Source organism: Lissotriton helveticus, chromosome 4_1, assembly GCF_964261635.1.
Source record: "Lissotriton helveticus chromosome 4_1, aLisHel1.1, whole genome shotgun sequence".
Taxonomy (NCBI): Eukaryota; Metazoa; Chordata; class Amphibia; order Caudata; family Salamandridae; genus Lissotriton; species Lissotriton helveticus.
The window spans coordinates 660,257,318-660,276,349 of record NC_136063.1 but is presented as its reverse complement, the minus strand read 5'-3'; positions in this window follow the sequence as shown (position 1 = coordinate 660,276,349).

The window sequence follows — 19,032 nt, the reverse complement described above, 5'->3', positions numbered from 1 at the left end:
GAAAAAGAGACCCTTGGATTATTTTTTACCTCGCACGACCCATCACCAAACTGCCCTGCAGTGACCCGCCTAAACCTGTCATCTCGTGCATCGGGACTGACCTGTGTTCCCCCCGCTAATGTGGCTTCACCGCCGCTGTTCTAGCAGATTTTCTGCGGTGGTAGCGCAATTCCAGCAGATTGGCGCCGTCGGCAACCCTGGCGACTGTATCCGCATAGTTCAGCGGAGGGGTCAGAGGAGAGACCGGGGCCTTTAGGAGAGTTAACTTTCCCGCTGAGGAGGCTGTGGGGAAGGTCCGACACTGACAGGGTGTGCGCAGCATTGTATCGGCAGTTGCTAGGCAGCGGAGGCCGGAGTAGCGTCCTGCCCTGACGTGATAGGAAGGAGCGGGGCGGGCCCGAAGGAGGTGCGCCCTGCCTTGAGGGAGGAGCCGCGGCCGAGGTGCGCCCTGCCTTGAGGGAGGAGCCGCAGCCGGGGTGCGCCTAGTCTCCAGAAAGACACCCTACCTCTGAGACTGAGGAGGGAGTTGCATAATGATCGGAGCAGGAATCGCTGAGAGGGGGTGCCCGTCCCAGGTGAATATTCTGCCACCGGGGGCTTGCTTCCAGTGACTGAGGAGGGGCCCAACTGAGAAGCCCTTTACCCCCCTTTCCTTTGGCTAACGATCGGACAGTGCGCAAGGACTTTTCCGGTAGGAGAGAGCCGGGAGTAGAGCCCAGGGGAAAAGGGATGGGGAAAGCACGACTCCAGAGGCAATTGCTGATTCACCTGAGAGGTATACTTTTCCCATGAGAACCGAGCTATCCAGGAAACAGAGTGTTGCCAAGTAATACCCAGGTGGCAAGGTTACTTTTAAAAAAGAATGTGTATTCGAGCTTGATTTAATTCAGGAATTCTATTGTTCCGCTAAAGCGGAGGTATGCTCTGACTGTGGTGAATGAAAACCTTTCATGTTGATACTACGCAGGAATGGCTTAATGTAATCTTTGGCAGAGTTTACTTATAGGCAATTGATATAACCAACTGATTGAATCAAACTAAAGAGGCCCTGCTGATTTACCTCTAGGCCTTCCTCTAATCGCTCCCATTAATTAAATGAGTGTTGGCATGTAATGAATATGCATTCTAAACTGCTTTTAGTGATGTAAATGAGTAAGATTCACTAGTGTGACAGGAACCAATGCAATAACTTGTATTTCAGGAAACAGGAATTCTAATGGTGAACCGTTTAGAATGATGATATGTTATTGCTGTTGCGACTAAAGTAAAAGTAAAATTTAAAGGAAAGATAAAGCTTTTCTACTTTTATAAAAAGTCGGTGTGGTGTCATTTTTGGAGTGGTGTTGCGCTGGGATACTGAGTTGTGTGTGACGCAAGTACAACACAGAAGCCCTGAAGTTAGGCCTTTCTACATGGTGCCAGGCTACCCTAGGTGGACCGGTGACCCCGAGTCCAACAAATTGGTGTTCCGCGGTGGGATGAGGGCTTGTACTTGCGTCCACTTGACAGTGGCTTAGTGTGCACCACGTACCCTACACCTGGAGTTTTCTCCTAGTGGTCTCCCTAATTGGATGTTTTGTTTTTTCCAAAATTCCTTTCTGGTGGTGGGTGAAGTAGCCCTATTTGATGCCTCCTTCTTGAATACTCCAAAGTAACTGTCTGAGGTCCCGCTTGGTAAAATGGAGTTTGAATTGGATGAGTTGGAGACCTACACAGTGGCCCAACTTATGGAATTTTGCCAGGAAAAGGGGGTGTTCTTTAAGCGTGGTGCGAAGAAGCTGGAACTCCAAACCAGCTTGAGAGCATGGGTGGTAGCTCACCCAGGTGGGAAAAAGGAGGAGGAAGAGGAGGATCGTGACACTGTCATTGAAGCAGAGATGCTGTACCAAACCGAATGGGGAAATCTGTTACCCTGTCCTAGGACACCTTCGAGGGTGGGCAGTAGTGTATCTGGAAGGAGCCTGACTGCAGCGGAGTTAGCTGACAGAAGGGAGGAAAGACAATTAAAATGGGAGTTAGCTAGGTTGGAAAAGGAGAGGGAGGAGATGAGGCTCGCTCATGAGCTTAGCTTAAAGGAGTTAGACCTCAAAGCCCTACAGGTAGGGACCTACAGTAATCCTATTGGTGGCAGTGTACCTAAGGAGGTTACCAGGGAACCCAGACCCTACTTGCCCAAGGATGTAGTCGCCAGTTTTAGTGTGGGAGACGACATTGCCAAATGGTTGGCAGCCTATGAGGTCTCGCTAAGGGCCCATGGGATAGCAGAGAGTCACTGGGGGGGTGGCCTGTACAAATATATGCCTTCGGTAGGGAGGGATGCCCTTCTAGCCTTAGAGCAGGAGGAACAGACTAATTACCCCACCATGAGAGTGGCCCTTATCAGAAAGTTTGGGCTGACCCCTGAGAAATACAGACAGAAATTCAGGAACAGCCACAAACTGGCTACACAAAACTGGGTGGATTTCCTAGACTATGCCAAGAAGGCCCTAGAGGGTTGGCTGCAAGGCAGTGAGGTGACTGACTACGAGGGGTTGTATGACTTGATATTGAAGGAGCACCTACTCGAGAAATGTTTTCCAGAGCTGCGTCAACACCTGGTGGACAGCAAGCTGACTAGCCCTAGGAAGCTTGCAGAGGAGGCAGACATCTGGGCTAGTACCCGGTTGTCCTCAAAAGGGGCTGGAGGGGATTCCCAAAGGACTGGTCAGGGCGCTCCCCAGAGGGGGGAGACAAAAAGAGGGAGTTCTCAAAAGGCCCCCAAAATAGTTTCCAAGGAAAGGGATCAGATTTCACTCCTAGGGTTAACCCACAAAAAAACCCCATCCTGACCATAGTCAGCAGCCAAGGGTTGTCCGCTGTTATGAATGTGGTGGGATTGGGCACTATAAAGGAGATGTCAAATGCCCAAAGAGACCACCCCCTCCCACTGGAGGAATACCCCCGGGAGTGGCTAGTGTAGTGCTCGGGGAGGAGTTGCCTCTAGATAAGGGAGGTGAGTGGGCGGGAATAACCTTAGTGTCCCTGGGAGACAGCAAGATGGTTCCTAAGATCCAGGTGCCCCCAAATACCACCAAGTATGTTCAGTGGGTCACCATCAATGGCCAGAGAGGAGAAGCTCTGAGGGACACAGGTGCCAGTATGACTATGGTAAGGAGTCAGCTGGTGTCCCCCGAGAAGGTGATCCCAAACGTACTCCACCCCGCCGCGATGGCTGACGGCAGAATAGGTCACTACCCTGTGGCTGAAGTTCCCTTTGAGTGGGGAGGGGTCGCAGGTCTCCTTCGAGTTGCGTTGAGCCCTGCCGTGCCACTCGATTGTCTATTGGGGGAATTACCTGGAGCACAATGCTTGAAAGGAGGTGGAATTCCGGACTTATTCGGAGATGCTGGGTACACCTGATTGGACCTGTGCAAGCACACGGTCCGCGACTACCCAGAGGGGGAGTTCGCAAGGGCTGGAGCCTGGAACAAAGGCACAGCCGGCTGCCAAAAAGGGGAAAATCCGGGGACAGGAAAAACCTGCCTCGACATCCACACCCCGTGAGATGGATGGGACACCTGAGGTGGTGAGCCCGGAGTCCACGGAGGGGGATGCTGTCTCCCTGGAGGACCTACCTATCCCTGCAGAATGGCATGTGGAGGGAGGACCTACCAGAGAGGAGTTTTTTCAGGGGCAGAAGGAGTGCCCTACCCTTGAGGGTCTGAGGCGACAGGCCGAAGCCCAGGCAGCAGGTAACATTGCAGGGAACTTCCACATCTACTGGGAGGATGGTCTTCTCTACAGAGAACACAAGGCTCCGGTGCACGGTTCGTCATGGGTCTTGGTAGTACCCCAACGTTACCGACCCTTTATCTTAGAGTTGACTCACGAGACTCCCTTGGCAGGACACCTGGGTCAGGACAAGACCTTTGCCCGGCTTGTCCCCGATTTCTATTGGCCTCAGATGAGGGTGGCGTCCGACACTTTCTGTAGGACGTGTGTGTCTTGCCAAGCCAGTGGGAAAACAGGGGTTAAGCTGAAAGCTCCCCTGGAACCACTGCCTGTCGTTAGCACCCCCTTTGAAAGGGTGGGCATTGACATTGTTGGGCCATTGGATCCACCTACTTCAGCCGGTCACAGGTTTATCCTGGTTCTGGTGGATCACGCCACCCGGTACCCAGAGGCAATTCTTTTGAGGACCGTTACTGCACCTGCGGTGGCTCGGGCCCTGATGGGGATTTTTACCCGAGTGGGTCTCCCCAATGAAGTTGTGTCCGACAGAGGGGCCAACTTCATGTCAGCGTACATGCGGGTCATGTGGAAGGAATGTGGGGTTACCTACCAGTTCTCCACCCCTTACCACCCCCAGACCAATGGTCTGGTGGAAAGGTTTAATAAAACCTTGAAGGGCATGATCAGAAGTCTCTCTAAGAGCCTGCGGAGGAAATGGGACGTCCTCCTACCCTGTCTGTTGTTCTCATACAGGGAAGTGCCACAGAAAGGAGTGGGTTTCAGCCCCTTCGAACTTCTGTATGGGCACCCTGTCAGAGGACCTCTCAGCCTGGTGAAAGATGGATGGGAAAAGTCTCCCAGGAAGCTTCCCCAGGATGTGGTGAGCTACATGCTGGCCTTCCGTAGCCTAAGTTGTGGAAGCAAGCTTCTGACAACCTGGAAGCCAGCCAGGCAGTCATGAAGGAGTGGTATGACCACAATGCTCACCCTGTGGAGTTGGAGCGTGGCCAGAAAGTGTGGGTCATGGAGCCTGGAGAGCTTAGTGCCCTCCAGGATCGCCGGTCAGGCCCCTTTGAGGTGATTGAGAAGAAGGGCAAGGTCACTTACTTAGTGGATCTTAAGACCCCCAGGCAGCCCCATCGGGTGCTCCATGTCAATCGCCTCAAACCCCACCATGAGAGGCCCGAGGTCTTTTTGATGATGGTGACTGATGGAGCAGAGGAAGAGGAAAGTGAGCCTCTCCCTGATCTATTTTCGTCCCAAGAGAAGGATGGGTCGGTGGAGGGGGTGATCCTCTCACCATCCCTAACTCCTGAACAGCTGAGGGACTGCTGTCAAGTCCTGGAGCAGTATTCCTCGCTGTTCTCCCTTATCCCGGGAAGGACCCACCTGTGTACCCATGACGTGGACACAGGGGACAGCCCACCTGTGAAGTCCAAGACCTACCGGCTGTCAGATAAGGTGAAGGCCAGCATTCACAGTGAAGTCACTAATATGCTGGAGCTGGGAGTGATTGAACCTTCAAGCAGCCCCTGGTCCAGTCCGGTGGTTCTGGTACCAAAACCTGCCCCACCAGGCACCACCCCGGAACTCAGGTTCTGTGTGGATTACAGGGGACTGAATTCGGTAACAAAGACTGACGCTCATCCAATCCCTAGGGCGGATGAGCTCATTGACCGGCTGGGAGCTGCCCAATATCTGAGTACTTTTGACCTCACATCAGGGTACTGGTAGATCTCCCTTACAGATGGAGCAAGGGAAAGGTCAACCTTCTCCACACCTGAGGGCCACTACCAGTTTTGTGTGATGCCCTTTGGGCTCAAGAACGCCCTTGCCACATTTCAACGGTTGGTGAACAAGATCATCTGCAGAATGGAGGCCTTCTCTGCTGCGTATCTAGACGACATCTCTGTCTTCAGCAGCAGCTGGGAGGACCATTTGTGTCACCTTCAGGCTGTCCTTCAAGCCTTGAAGCAGGCTGGGTTAATCATCAAGGCCAGCAAATGCCAGATTGGGCAGGGGTCGGTAGTGTACCTAGGCCACTTGGTGGGCAGGGGGAAGGTGCAGCCCCTTCAGGCTAAGATTGAAACTATCATGGCCTGGGAACCCCCCAAGACTCAGACGGAGGTCCAAGCTTTCCTGGGCCTCACAGGATACTACCGTCGCTTTGTTAAGGGGTATGGGACAATTGTGGCACCCCTTACTGGCTCACATCTAAAAAACAACCACAACGATTAGTCTGGACTGAGGCGTGTCAGCGAGCTTTTGACACCCTGAAACAAGCAATGTGTGCAGCTCCTGTCTTAAAGGCCCCTGATTTTTCCAAGGAATTTATTGTCCAAACGGATGCATCAGAGCATGGCATTGGGGCAGTGTTATCGCAACTCAATGAGGAGGGTCTGGACCAACCTGTTGTCTTCCTATCTAGGAGACTGCACCCCCGGGAACATAAGTGGAGTGAGATTGAACGGGAAGCCTTTGCGGTGGTATGGGCTCTGAAGAAGCTGCGGCCATACCTGTTTGGCTCGCACTTCCTTGTACAGACTGACCACCGGCCCCTTCGTTGGCTGATGCAAATGAAGGGGCGAGAATCCCAAACTGTTGAGATGGTCCATCTCCCTACAGGGAATGGACTTCCGGGTGGAACATCGGCCTGGAGTGGACCACGCCAATGCAGACGGTCTCTCGAGGTACTTCCGCCTTAGTGATGAGAACTCCCAAGGGGTTGGGTAGCTCTGCCCACTTTCAGCTGGGGGGACGCGTGTTAGACCTGTCAGCCCTTTGGGTGGTCCCTCCTATCTTTTATTTTTTTTTATCCCCTTTTTGCCTCCTAATCTCTTTTTGTCCACTACATTTTTGGGTGTTGACCTTAGGTCTCTGGGCGTCTCATTATTACTAATTAGTAATGAGGCGCAGGTGCTCTTGTAAAATGGAGTAAGAGTAGGCACCCTCACAAAATGGTGGCCTGCCAACTGTCAAGTTTTACCTTATAGCTTGGTGCCATAGGGTATCATAAGGGATTCCAGAACCTTCTGGCCCATTCTGGACACTCTGGCCCAGGCTATATAAGATGCAATGTTGGGTGGCCATTTTGTGAAGTGAGGAGTTGGTGGAAGAGAAGAGAGGACAAGCTGGAGTCCAGGCTGTGGAGTGAGGAGGTTGTCACTGTGAGGGTTTGACTGCCTTCAGAGGCTGCTACTCCGTTATGTGATGCTTCCCCACCCCACTGATCTGACCCCGCGAGGACATTATCATTTGAAGCCACCAGTACTCCAAGTGGAAGACCAGGTTGTGGACCAAGTGAACTTGACTAGGCTGGTGAGGGTGAGTGGGGCTGTAGCCTTGCTGAAAAAGAGACCCTTGGATTATTTATTACCCCGCGCCTCAGCACGACCCATCACCAAACTGCCCTGCTGTGACCCGCCTAAACCTGTCATCTTTTGCATCGGGACTGACCTGTGTTCCCCCCTCTAATGTGGCTTTACCGCCGCTGTTATAGCAGATTTTCCGCTGTGGTAGCGTAATTCCAGCGGATTGGCGCCGTCGGCGTCCCTGGCGACTGTATCCGCATAGTTCAGCGGAGGGGTCAGAGGAGAGACCGGGGCCTTTAGGAGCGTTAACTTTCCCGCTGAAGAGGCTGTGGGGAAGGTCCGACACTGACAGGGTGTGCGCAGCATTGTATCGGCAGTTACTAGGCAGCGAAGGCCGGAGTAGCGTCCTGCCCTGACGTGATAGGAAGGAGCGGGGCGGGCCCGAAGGAGGTGCGCCCTGCCTTGAGGGAGGAGCCGTGGCCGAGCTGCGCCCTGCCTTGAGGGAGGAGCCGCGGCCGGGGTGCGCCTGGTCTCTGGAAAGACGCCCCATCTCTGAGACTGAGGAGGGAGTTGCATAGAGATCGGAGCAGGAATCGCTGAGAGGGGGTGCCCGTCCCAGGTGAATATTCTGTCACCGGGGGCTTGCTTCCAGTGACTGAGGAGGGGCCCAACTGAGAAGGCCTTTACCCCCCTTTCCTTTGGCTAACGATCGGACAGTGCGCAAGGACTTTTCCGGTAGGAGAGAGCCGGGAGTTGAGCCCAGGGGAAAAGGGAGGGGGGAAAGTACGACTCCAGAGGCAATTGCTGATTCACCTGAGAGGGATACTTTTCCCATGAGAACCGAGCTATCCAGGAAACAGAGTGTTGCCAAGTAATCCCCAGGTGGCAAGGTTACTTTTAAAAATGAATGTGTATTTGAGCTTGATTTAATTCAGGAATTCTATTGTTCCGCTAAAGCGGAGGTATGCTCTGACTGTGGTGAATGAAAACCTTTCATGTTGATACTACGCAGGAATGGCTTAATGTAATCTTTGGCAGAGTTCACTTATAGGCAATTGATATAACCAACTGATTGAATCAAACTAAAGAGCCCTGCTGATTTACCTCTAGGCCTTCCTCTAATCGCTCCCATTAATTAGATGAGTGTTGGCCTGTAATGAATATGCATTCTAAACTGCTTGTAGTGATGTAAATGAGTAAGATTCACTAGTGTGACAGGAACCAATGCAATAACTTGTATTTCAGGAAACAGGAATTCTAATGGTGAACCGTTTAGAATGATGATATGTTATTGCTGTTGCGACTAAAGTAAAAGTAAAATTTAAAGGAAAGATAAAGCTTTTCTACTTTTATAAAAAGTCGGTGTGGTGTCATTTTTGGAGTGGAGTTGCGCTGGGTTACTGAGTTGAGTGTGACGCAAGTACAACACAGAAGTCCTGGAATTAGGCTTTTCTACGTGGTGCCAGGCTACCCTAGGTGGACAGGTGACCCTGAGTCCAACATCGATAATGTAATTAAAATCACCTCCAATAACCAAGGGGTAATGCCACACTTGGGTCAATTATCCCAAGAGTAAGTCCAGGAAGCCCTTATGATTGACATTAGGTTCATAGATGACCCTGCCATACAGTCACTGACCAAGATAATGAATCTCCCCTTTGCATCTTTAATTTCATGGGGAACCTGGAATCATTCCTAGGTCTGACCCACATAAGTACCCTATGGGCACAGGCAGAGAGCTAGTAAAATATACCTGACCTATTCATGTTTTGGAGTGCCCTTCCTTCTATGAGCGTTAAATGAGTTCACTGGGAAAACACTATTTGGGCTTCCCGTCTCTTTAAGTAGGCAGTGCTATTTGTACCTTTTAGACATATTGCTAAGCTCCTGTACATACCAAGTGACTAGCTTAACCCTTTAGGCATTTTTAGCCATAATAATACAAATCCGACCCCTCCTCCACGCATCACTTTCATGACAACCCACAATCCCACAGAGCCACTGAGACATTTCAGATGCCTCCCTAAGGTGCCTGCCGACTTGACTGAAAGCACTCTAAATGAGAAATGTATGCATACATACATAAATAAATGAAATGCAACGGGGCCACATGAGCAGAAAATGCAAAGCACACATCAGCAACTCACAGAAAGGACATTCTTTGAGGCTTGTGATGGGGCTTGTTATCTCGCATAGCCTACATGAAACATGAAATAGGCCCTAAAGGATTGGACCAAAAAGACCCATTGTCAGAAGGAAGAGTAACAGAACATCCTTTATAATGTGCGTAGCCCAATGTGAGGACATACCTTTGAAACTGGATCCAAATATTACATTGGAATATTAGGGTTTCCAACCAGGAGCAATCCTGGGGGACGACCAAAGAAAGGAATTACACATGCGTGAGTAACTTGTTAAATTTGGAGGGAGTCTCCTACCTTTGCATGACATATTTCATGGAATGGGCTGAGAAATGTGCCTTTGTTTCAGGCCCAGTTACAGCACTTTTTATTAAAAACCCTTGCAGGTTGCTGGACTGCACACTGGCAGTGTGGCCACTTGAGCTTCGTGTTGACATCTGTCTGAGATGCAGAGCAGTAGCGTGTTGTGGTTTGTGTGCATGCATCAGTCATGTCAGTATAGCCTCAAGGGATGTGGAGTCCGGATCGAGGAAGTGTCTACGCTTATCATGTTGCTACATGAATTCCATTTTTTCACGAAAAAGGAGTAACTTAAGAACATGTATGTGTATTATGTGGGTGCATGTGTCCCTGGCTTTCATCATAGGCTGTCCCTTTAAATGTATATTTGTCTTGTTATGTACAACATTGTATGCCTTATACAAACTGTGGCTCAGAAGGACACAATGTTGGTGCAAGGAGCATAAATGGTAAGTTCTGGAAAGTGTTTTTTTTTGTCAAAAATGTTTTTATTAGATTTTGCATCAAACAATCTACAAATCAATACATACCAGTTCTGTAGTCCCACGCAGCGGAGCAATGCATGCCAATAGGGTAAAATGTCAGTTAGTCAAATTGTTTAGGAATAACTAGACCAGCTCCACTGCGTCATTAGAAGCAAAATGAAGGATACAGCTGCATAATGTACTGGAGTTGCCCCGTTAAAATAACTCATAGTGCCATTTGTAAGTAAGTAACTTGACTGAGCTTTTGAGCAGGGCGATAGTGTGCGTCCGAGGCCTCTGCGACGCCATCTCGTATCAAGTCCAGCTGGAAGGCCTTAGGCAGGAAAAAAAAAACCAATAACAGCAGAACAAAACCTGTCACAACGTGGGACACCTAACCCAACAGTACAAGCCCCCCTCCCTCCCGAACCCTTGCCCCCCTTCACCCTCCCCCTACCCAACCCGTGGTGGCGGCTGTACAAAGATAAGACTGAAATTAAACATCATTGAAGTATTCATCAGACTTGGAACAGGTGAAGAGCTCTAATGGTTGAGGGACATACCGCAGATGGAAGTCCATGAGAGAGGAAGGTAACTAGGGGCCCCACTGATACTCAAAGTTCTTAAAGTTATCTCTGAATATGTCGGCCATACGTTCAAGACTAAGCAGCCTCCAGAGCCGAGAGTGCCAAAGGGAAATAGCGGGGGCCTCCTTCTGTTTCCAGGCGGCCGCCAGGGTGACCTTAGCCGCCCGATGCAAAGCCACATGATTTTTTTGTCTGCTCGAGTTTGGTGAATAAGGGAAGGGTCCCGCAAGCCCAGAAGGATCCCTTCAATAGTGACAGGAATGGGGTATCTGAGCATGTCTTTTATATGAGCTAAAATTTCTTCCCAGTAGGGGCGAATAAATGGGCAGTCCCACCATATGTGTCGGAAATCACCTAATAGACCGCACCCCCTCCAACACCTGTCTGAGGTAGCTGGAAAAATCGATTTAAGTTTGGAGGGGTGCAGATACCAGTCCATCATGGTCTTGAGATGCGCCTCTCTCAGTTCCACAGAGTGATTGAAGCGTGTGATATCCAACCAAAGATGAGCCCACTCCTCCTCGAGGATCGGACGTTGGATCATGTCTTCCCACATGGACATATATCTGGGGCGAGGGGAAAGAAGTGTTGTAAGCAGAAAGCTATAGATAAAGGAGATCACCCCCTTCGTAGAGGAAGCTTTGGTGAGGAAGGCCTCAAATTTAGTAAGGGGTCGAGTGGTCGCATCCCGAACCGCGGGTGAGAGTGCCCAATGTATCAATTGTGTGTAGTGGTATCGTTCAGTGTCTTCCAATGCATATTCCCTTTTACAGTGATCAAAGGTGAGGGGGTCAGAGTTGTGGAATAGATGAGTTAAAGCAAGGCACCCCCCTTCTTCCAGGCCTCAAAGGGTCCCTCATGTAGTGCCAGTGGGAAGGCTGGGTTGAAATGGATCGGGGTGAACGGAGAAGGAAAGGAGGTCCATCTGTCATCGCCGGAAATCGTATCCCATACTTTAAGGGTAGTGCGCGTGGGGGGGCTAATATAGGTGTTTGGGGGTCTGTCCGTACGTTGACGCCATATTAAGTCCCAAATAGTCTGTCCGGTTACATTACGATCCATGTGCAGCCAGTGTTTTTCAGATTCTAATTGGGACCATTCCACCAGGACTCTCAATTGGGCCGCCTTGTAGTATAAAAGAAAGTCGGGCAAGCCGACTCCTCCATCCGCGCGTGGACGCCGCATTAAAGAGTAGGAAAAACGTGCCCTCCCGCCTTGCCAGATAAAGCTCAGCATCATCGATTTTACTTTTTGAAAGAAGCCATGTTCCATCTCGATAGGTAGGGCCTGAAATAGATAAAGCAATTTAGGTAAGAGAGTCATCTTTATGGCGTGTATACGGCCAAGCCAAGAAAGAAAAAGCGGCTTCCACTTAACAAGCTCCGCCTGGATTCGAGCAAGGATCGGGGGAAAGTTGGCAGCATAAATGTCCCCCAAGAGTCGGAGTCAGGTGAACCCCCAGGTATTGTATGGACGTGGTTGCCCATGCTAGTGGCGTAAGATTGGGTGAGGTTGAGAATATGTGACTTACTGAGATTGATTTTAAACCCCGACACTAATTCATACCGTGTAAGCTCAGACTGCAGGTTGGGGAGGGAAGTTGCAGGTTCCGTCAGATATAAAAGCACATCATCGGCAAACAGAGAGATTTTATGGGATTGCCCGGTGAACGGGATGCCGTGGATGTCAGGCCTGTTATGTATTGCAAGGGCTAGAGGTTCAATGCTGAGAGCAAAAAGTAAAGGGGAAAGGGGGCACCCCTGATGCGTGCCCCTCAAATGCAGGAAGGTAGGTGATTGTACTCCATTGACCACGACTCAGGAGTTTGGGAGACGGTAATTAGCCCGAATCATGTTAAGGAATTTGGGCGCGAAACCAAATGCCGCAAGTGTGTTAAATAAGAAGGCCCAATCGACCCTGTCAAAAGCCTTCTCGGTGTCTAAACCAATTAGTATCGCCAGAATTTTACGTTTATTGGCCTTCTCGATGAGGTGCATGGTTCTGCGAATATTGTCATGGGTTTGGCGCCCCTTAATAAAACCGGATTGATCCGGGTGGATAAGAGCGGGCATGAAGTCCTTAAGTCTTTTAGCGAGTATGGAGGAGTACAATTTAGCGTCAAGGTTCAATAGCACTATTGGCCTATAGGAAGCGCAGCTATGTGGGTCCTTCCCTGGTTTGGGAATGATTGATATCACAGCCTCTGCCATGGAGCCCGAAGTGACCCCTCCTCTGCCATTTTATTAAAAAGAGTCACTAGGTAGGGGGCAAGGTCGGGGGCAAATGTTTTATAAAAAAGAGCTGTATACCCATCAGGCCCTGGAGCTTTATTTGGTTTCAGCAACCGGATGGCTGCTGTGACGTCTTCCGAGGTGATGGGGGAAGTAAGTAAGTCATTCCATGCATCAGAGACCTGGGGTAAAGGTAGGGAACTTAGGTAGTTCCGTTGGGCTTCCTCAGCTAAAGAGTCTCTCGTGTAGAGGTCCCTATAAAAGGACCCAAAGAGAGCAGCTTTGTCTTCATCTCTATGCATCAATTCACCTGTAGGTCCCATGATGCCTCCTACATACTCCTTTTCTCGCTTAACCCTCAGCTGTCTTGCTAGGTGCTTACCCACTTTGTTACCCTGAGTGTATGATAGATGTCGCAACTTGAGGAGAATGAATTCTGCCCTGTTATTGTAAATAGACCGGAATTTACCCCTGAGAGCCATGAATTGGCGCAATGTTTGTCTCGTGGGGTTAGCCTTATGAGCCTGTTCAGTGGAAGAAAGTACAGATTCCAAGAGCTCACGCTCTCGACCCAGCTGCTTATTAAGTGCTGCATTAAGAGCTATGCATTCCCCGCGAAGAACCGCCTTCAAAGCATCCCAAGCGACATACTCCGAGGTATCCTTCGGGCGGTTAGACTCGAGGAACGCAGAGATAGCCGAACGTATTGCAGAACATGATTCCTTGTCTCAGGCTAGGGACGCGGGGAAGTACCATTTTGGAGCAGGAGGGGCATTCCCCCACCATTGGAGACATACCGTGTACAAGCTGTGATCAGATACCGATAGTGGGAAGACCTTGGCATCCTGGAGTTCACTCTGCAGTGTCTGGCTGAAGAAGATGTAGTCCAGTCGGAAGTACGTACGGTGCATATGGGAATAAAACGTGTAGTCACGTGTCTGTGGGAAGAGCATGCGCCAAGAGTCGAGGAGACCCATGTCATAAATCTGTTGTTGTATGTCCCCTGAAAACGAGATCATGTCAGGGCGTTGTGGGTGTGTACTGTCGAATTCCTTGTGCCAGACCAAGTTAAAGTCGCCCATAAGGATCAATGACCCCTCTGCAAAATCCACCAATTTCCCCAAGAATGTGTGTAGGAAAGACATTTGGCCTGTATTGGGTGCGTATAACACTGCAAAAGTGCACAGCTTCCCTCTGAGTCGACCCTGGACCATGATCCACCGTCCGTCCCTGTCACTGTGAACACCCAGAGGCTGAAAGTAAATAGACGCACGGAACAAAAGGGCCACCCCCCTGTGCTTCGTAGAGGCCGAAGATCTGTAAATGAGTGGGAACTGTTTGTGCTTAAGGCGTGCGTCATCTGCCCTGGCTAAGTGGATCTCCTGAAGGGCTACTACATCAAGGTGGTGGTCTACAATATATTTCCAGACTTTCTGACTCTTCTGAGGGGAATTAAGACCTTTGACGTTCCATGTTCCAATGATCAGCCGCCCCATAGTGCCTGGTAAGGAAACCAACTGCTAAACATTATAGCTAGGGCCAATCGTACTCCCCCCCCCCCTATCTCGCCCCCTCTCAACAATACACATCCCTAGTTTGAAGGGAACATCCCCTACCTGTTTCACATATATCACATGCCCATGTATTAAAAAGCCGCCACCACAATCCCTCCCGCCCTACCCCCATCCCCTCAAAAGAACTTGAACATAGGACAGCTAAGAGAAAAAACAAACTAGTCTTGTGGTCTCACCACAGGGTCGAAATAAACCCCTTGAGACCATGGGGGACCTCAGGTCCGAGGACCCAGCCCGCGTCCGCCACGGAGAGGAGACAGTACAGCAGCCTGAGTCGCGGCCCTCGGGCCGGAGCCAACAGCGAAAGTACCTCAGGACAGATCCATCTTGCGGCCCCAGCGGGTAGCAGACGACTGCACAGCATAGGACAGAAAGCAGTTACCAGTGTCAGGAGACATCTGCCATGTCAGATGACAGAGGGCCCCCCACTTACCATCATCCGATAGTCCTACCCAGAAGGGAGTAGTCCAACCGCAGGCGGGGGCCTCTGGAGACAGGCCTCTGTACCAAGGCAAGGGCCGCAGCGGGGCTGAAAGGAGCAAACTCCCTGGCTCACCCGGTAGATCAATCAATCAATCAGTCCATTTATAGGGCACGCTACTCACCCGCGAGGGTCCCAAGGCGCTGAAGGGAGGGGGGGGCGCTACTGCTCGAATAGCCAGGTCTTGAGGTATTTCCTGAAGGTGAGATGGTCCTGGGTCAGTCGTAGGTGTGCGGGGAGGGAGTTCCATGTCTTGGCGGCCAGGTAGGAGAACGATCTTCCTCTGGTGGTGGCTCTGCGGATCCGTGGGACGGTTGCCAGGGCGAGGCTGGCGGAGCGGAGCTGGCGGGTAGGAGAGTAGAACGAGAGGCGGTTGTTGAGGTATTCGGGGCTCATGTCGTGGAGCGCTTTGTGTGCGTGGGTGAGGAGCCTGAACGTGATTCTCTTGCTGACGGGGAGCCAGTGCAGGTTTCTCAGGTGGTCCGATATGTGTTTGTGGCGAGGGATGTTGAGGATGAGTCGTGCGGAGGCGTTCTGTATGCGCTGAAGTCGTTTCTGAAGTTTGGCTGTGGTTCCTGTGTAAAGGGCGTTCCGGTAGTCCAGTTGGATCGTGACGAGGACCTGCGTGCCCGTCTTTCTGGTTTCTGTGGGGATCCACCGAAAGATCTTTCGGAGCATGTGCAGGGTGTTGAAGCAGGAGGATGAGATGGCGTTGACTTGTTTGGTCATCGTGAGCGAGGAGTCCAGGATGAATCCCAGGTTGCGTGCGTGGTTCGTGGGTGACGGTGCGTTGCCCAGCACTGTGGGCCACCAGGAGTCATCCCAGGCGGATGGGGATTGTCCGAGGATGAGGACCTCCGTTTTATCTGAGTTCAATTTCAGCCGACTGAGCTTCATCCATTCCGCGACATCTTTCATTCCTTCCTGGAGGTTGGTTTTGGCAGTGGTTGGGTCTTTGGTAAGGGAGAGTATCAGCTGGGTGTCGTCGGCGTAGGAGATGATGTTGAGGTTGTGTTTGCGTGCGATGGTGACGAGGGGGCTCATGTAGATATTGAAGAGGGTTGGGCTGAGCGAGGAGCCTTGGGGTACGCCGCAGATGATCTTGGTGGCCGTGGAGCGGAACGGCGGGAGGCAGACTCTCTGGGTTCTGTTGGAGAGGAACGAGGTGATCCAGTCCAGCGCTTTTCCTTGGATCCCAGTGTTGTAGAGGCGGGTTATTAGGGTGCGGTGGCAGACGGTATCAACGGCGGCTGAGAGGTCTAGGAGGATGAGGGCGGTTGTCTCCCCGTTGTCCATCAGGGTCCTGATGTTATCGATGGCTGCGATAAGGGCATTCTCGGTGCTGTGGTTGGCTCGAAATCCGGATTGGGATGGGTCGAGCGAGTTGTTTGCCTCGAGGAATGCAGTCAGCTGTATATTGACGGTCTTCTCGATGACTTTAGCCGGGAAGGGAAGAAGAGAGATGGGGCGAAAGTTCTTGAGGTCTTTAGGGTCAGCTGTGGGTTTTTTCAGAAGGGTGTTGATCTCTGCTTACTTCCAGCTCTCTGGGAAGGTGGCTGATGCGAAGGAGTTGTTTATGACGTTCCGTAGGTGGGGTGCAATGATGGCGTCTGCTTTGTTGTAGATGTGGTGGGGGCATGGGTCAGAGGGAGAGCCGGAGTGGATGGTGTTCATGACGTGGGTGGTGTCTTCTGTGCTGATGGGGGTCCAGTCGCTTAGGGTGGAGGTGGGGTCGTTGGTTTGGTGACTGGAGGCGGAGTCTGGGCATCAAAGCTGTTGTGTATATCTGCGATCTTGCGGTAGAAGAACGTGGCGAGGGAGTTGCAGAGGTCTTGTGATGGTGTGATGTCGTTGTTGCTGGCGTTGGAGAGCTCTTTTACGATGCTGAAGAGTTCCTTGCTGTTGTGGGTGATGTTGTCCAGCCGCTCTTTGAACGATGTCCTTTTGGTGGTGCGGTTCAGCTGGTGGTGTTCGTGAGTGGCGTTCTTGAGGGCTGTCATGTTTTCTGTCGTCCGTTCGTGGCGCCAGGTTTTTTCGTGCGTGCGGCATGATTTCTTTGAGTCTTTGAGGGCGTCGGTGAACCATGTAGTTTTCCTGTTGCTGGTCTTGCCTGGGGGGTTCTTCAGAGGAGCGAGGTTGTCGGCGCAGTTGGTGATCCACTGTGCGAGATTGTGAGCTGCGTCGTTGGTGTCGGAGGTGTCGGCTGGTGGGTTCCTGCTCAGTGATGTGGTAAGCTGGTCTGTGGTGACTTTGCTCCTTCATCTGCGGGGGATCTGTAGCGTGCGGTGGTGTGTCGTAGTCTTTTTGTAGGGGAAATGGATGCAGCTGTGGTCGGTCCAGTGCAGTCCGGTGGAGTGGCTGAAGGAGACGTGGTTGCTGGCGGAGAAGATAGGGTCCAGCGTGTGGCCGGCGTAGCGGGTGGGGGTGTTCACCAGTTGCTTGAGTCCGAGGTTGTCGAGGTTGTCGAGCAGGGTGGTAGTGTTGCTGTCGTTGTTGTTCTCCAGGTGGAAGTTTAGGTCCCCTAGGAGGATGTATTCTGGTTAGGTTAGTGCGTGCGGGCTGAGGAAGTCGGCGATGGTTTCGCTGCATTGTGTGCGCGGGCCCGGGGGTCTGTAGACGAGGGTTCCTCTGAGTGTGGTTGTGGGGTCGGTGCGGATCTGGAAGTGTAGGTGTTCAGCGGTGGAGAGTGTGTCTTCGGCGTTGGTCGTGACGCTGTTGGTGTTCCTGTAGACGATGGCGATTCCTCCTCCGGTTTGGTTGACGCGGTCCTTCCGGGTGATCTTGTAGCCGTCCGGGATGGCTATGGCGATGTCGGGGACTGAGGAGGCGTTCATCCAGGTTTCCGCGAGGAAGGCGACGTCCGGTGCTGTTGTGTCGAGGAGGTCCCAGAGTTCAACGGCGTGCTTGTGGACAGAGCGGGTGTTGAGGAGGATGCACTTGAGGTGGTTGTTGTTGCTGGGTTCGACGGGCGGGGTGTAGGTTGGGAGGCAGGTGAATTTGCAGGCTTGGCAGGTGAAGGGTCCGTGGGTTCTCTTCGGGGTGGCTCGGTAGCAGGCTGGTGGTCGTCCGGTGTTGAGTGCGTTGAGGGTGGTGGTGTCATATCTCAGTCGGGTGCCCTGGGTCCGGCGAGGGCCAGGGGTTCTGGCGCTGGGCGCGGTCCAGGTGCGGACGGGCACAGACGGGCTTGCCTTTGGCGCGGCTTTGCCGCGCCAGCGGCGCAACCGCTGCGCGGCCTCCATATGAGGGGCTATGGGAGGGATGAGCAGCTGGGAGGCGGGAGGGGGGCGGCGAATGGGACAGCGGGGGGCGGGGCCGCAGGGACGCAGTGGCGTGAAGCGGGAAGGGACACAGAAAAAAGAACAGGGCAAAGGGGCACAGAGGGCACAACAGTGGGGGGAAACCAGTGCAACAGTAAAAAACGGGCAGACAGGGATCCAAAGAAAGCAGGGGAGGCAAGGACTCACACAACAATCAGAGGCAGCGGCAAGAGCGAGGTGGGGGCTGGCATCACAGGAGGACCGTGTGGCGGCTGAGGGGGCGACCTGCCTCAGGACAGGGTCAAAGGTCGCTCCCTTCACTGCCGCGCGACCTCCATATGAGGGGCTGTGGGAGGGAGGGGCAGCTGGGAGGCGGGAGAGGGGCGGCGAATGGGACAGCAGGGGCGGGGCCGCAGGGACGCAGCGGCGGGAAGCGGGAAGGGACACAGAAAAAAATAACGAGGCAAAGGGGCACAGGGGGCACAACAGTGGGGGGAAAAACAGTGAAACAATAAAAACGGGCAAATGGGGATCCAATGAAACCAGGGGAGGCAAGGACTCACACAATAATTAGAGGCAGCGGCAAGTGCAAGGCAGGTGTCACAAGAGGACCGTGTGGCGGCTGGGGGGGCGACCTGCCTGAGGACAGGGTCAAAGATCGCTCCCTTCACTGCCGCGCGGCCTCCATATGAGGGGCTGTGGGAGGGGGGAGCAGCTGGGAGGCGGGAGCAGGGCGGCGAATGGGACAGCGGGGGGTGGGGCTGCAGGGACGTGGAAGCGGGAAGAGACACAGAAAAAAAGAACGGGGCAAAGGGGCACAGAGGGCACAGCAGTGGGGGGAAAAACAGTGAAACAGTAAAAAACAGGGATCCAACGAAACCAGGGGAGGCAAGGACTCACACAACAATCAGAGGCAGCGGCAACAGCGAGGCGGGGGCAGGGGTCACAGGAGGACCGTTTGGCGGCTGGGGGAGG